A 2,844-nucleotide genomic window follows, 5' to 3' on the forward strand; every position below is an offset into this window, starting at 1 on the left:
GTTCTGTATTGCTCTGGAACTTTTTAACATGAATCAACAACAAGAAACAGAAGTCCAATTCTACATTTTGTAAAAGCTGTCACCGCGTCGGGAGTAGAACCACGGTCTCCGGCAGAACAGGCGGGGATACTCACCACGTTACTAACGAGCATGAGTTCTATCACAGCAGGAATCGAGCTGTGAACAGAACTGGACACCATGAGAAGTCGACAGACACATTGAGAGACAGAGACAAACTGACAACCAGGGAGAGACAGACAGCGAGATAGAGACAACGAGAGACAGAAAATGTGAGACTGAGAAGGAGAGTCAGACTGAGTGAGAAAAAGAATCAAACATATACATATATCGAGATGTATGTGTGTGATCTATTAAGAGAGAGAGGGAAAGAGTGAGAGAAAGCCAATGATAAAGACAGTGACAAGGAGACAGATAGAGAGAGAGAGATAGAGACTAAAACAGAAAATGAAGGAAATACTTCTCAGCTTACAGGCAGGGACTACCAGAGACAGGCAAAGACATGGACAGACCGAAATGATGGGAAAGAGAGAGCCAGTCAGACAAAGAGTCTGAGAGAATCCCATTGGAACAGACGTGGCACCGTGAGAAAGAGACAGATTGAGAGACAGAGACATGCAGAGAAACAGGGACAGACATAGTGAGTCAGACTGAGAGAGACAAAGACTCAAACATACAAACACATACACAACTCTCTGAAGAGAGAGAGAGAGGCAGAGACCGAGCGAGACAGATAAATTTCACAATTTCATTTCATTATCGGTTCAGAGTGTCACACAGTTACAGAAAATTGTTGATTCAACCGATGAAAAAACGGTCTCACTGATCAGAATGGGAGGAAATCCGTGTTAAATTAAAGAGATACCAGGAGTGGGGTACGAACCCACGCGGGAAAAACCCCATTGAGTTTTAAGGCCAATGCCTCAACCACTCGGCTATCCTGGTCCTGTGCGAACCTGGATTCCGTCTCTGTGAGAATCTGGGCTTCAACCCCATCCCCACATACAAACACATACACATCGGCTTTCAGTGAGCATTTGCGAACATTTTTCGGAATACTTACACGGGGGCAACTCTCTTACTCTGTTTCGAGTAATGCTCTGGGACATTTCATATCCACCCGAGGTTGCAGACGGAGCTTCAATTTAACATTTCACCCGAAAGTCAACAGCTTCAACATTGCAAAATTCTCCAAGTGCTGCACTTGGGTGTTAGCCAAGATGATATGCTCAAGTCCAAGGATTGGACTTGAACACACAAACTCCCGATTCAGTCGTGAATGCTGCCACTGAACCAAAGCCGATACAAAAGTTTACAACCGTATTATTTTCCCCAAGTCTTTTTTATAAGTTCCAGGACATACCAATATCATGGTGATGATTTCCAAAGACAGTTGCACATACACAGAATACATATATAGAGATAGACAGACACAGAGACACACACACACAGAACCAAAAATTTACATGCATCAACGGGCATGCACAGATGCCTTAGACATCTCGAGGGATAGACAGACTGAATCACTGTCGCAACTTTGACTGATGTTTGCGATTTTTTTAAACGGATGTATCGTGAATATTGCAGATTAATACAAATGAGAAAACAATGTCAGTGTTGAAAGGTGTGGGACGTTATTCCATCTATCTCAGGATCAGTTTGGCAGAGAACTGGTTAAATTGTGAAATGGAATGAAAAATGCTGAGAATTGCAGTTGGCAGGATTCGAACCAGCACGGGACAAACCAAGTGGATTTCTAGTACTTCGACTTAACCACTCGGCCACGACTACTGTTTCGCTGCCTTGCTAAACGTTACTCAGAAAAAAACTCAGTCATCCATCTCTGTGCAGCAGACGACCAAAGACTCCTGAAAAAGTCTCCGTTTGCTTAAAATCTGGAAGAGGCAATCTCCTCTTCCTGTATTGTTGCAGTTCGATATTGCACTGGAACTTTTTAATATGAATCTCTTCCAAGAAACAGAAGTAAAATTCAACATTTTAAATGCCTCTCCGTCTGGGAATTGAACCCCAGTCTCCCGCTTGACAGGCGGTGATACTCACCGATATACTAATGAGGAACTGACGGATATCAGTGATGTCAGAGCAGGAATCGAGCTGCGAACAGAACTGGACACCATGAGAAGTCGACAGGCACATTGAGAGACAGAGACAAGCCAACAAACAGGGAGAGACATACAGCGAGATAGAGGCAACGAGAGACAGAAAGTGTGAGGCTGAGAAGGAGAGGCAGACTGAGTGAGAAAAAGACTCAAACATATACATATACACAGATGTGTGTGTGTAATCTATTAAGAGAGAGATGGAAAGAGTGAGAGAAAGACAATGATTGAGACAGTGACAAGGAGAGAGACAGATAGAGAGAGAGATAAAGAGACTAAAACAGAAAATGATGGAAATACTTCTCAGCTTACAGGCAGGGACTAACAGAGACAGGCAAAGACATGGACAGACCGAAATGATGGGAAAGAGAGTGCCAGTCAGACAAAGAGTCTGAGAGAATCCCATTGGAACAGACGTGGGCACCGTGAGAACGAGACAGATTGAGAGACAGAGACAAACAGAGAAACAGGTACAGACAGAGTGAGTCAGACTGAGAGATAAAAAGACTCAAACATACAAACACATGCACAGCTCTCTGAAGAGAGAGAGAGGCAGAGACCGAGCGACACAGATATCTTTCACAATTTCATTTCATTATCGGTTCAGCGTATCACATAGTTACAGAAAATTGCTGATTCAACCGATGAAAATCCGGCATCACTGATCAGAATGGGAGGAAATCCGTGTTTAATTAAAGAGATACCA

The 2,844-nt window shown here is 43.4% G+C and overlaps 1 non-coding gene across 1 annotated transcript; it reads right to left on the reverse strand.

Annotated features, from left to right (window-relative positions):
• Positions 1-880: 880 nt before the first annotated feature.
• trnal-uaa (transfer RNA leucine (anticodon UAA)) lies at positions 881-963 on the reverse strand. Its single transcript has one exon. It is a non-coding gene; the product is annotated as a tRNA-Leu (tRNA).
• Positions 964-2,844: the final 1,881 nt, after the last annotated feature.

This window comes from Pristiophorus japonicus, chromosome 23 (genome assembly GCF_044704955.1).
Source record: "Pristiophorus japonicus isolate sPriJap1 chromosome 23, sPriJap1.hap1, whole genome shotgun sequence".
Lineage (NCBI taxonomy): Eukaryota > Metazoa > Chordata > Chondrichthyes > Pristiophoridae > Pristiophorus > Pristiophorus japonicus.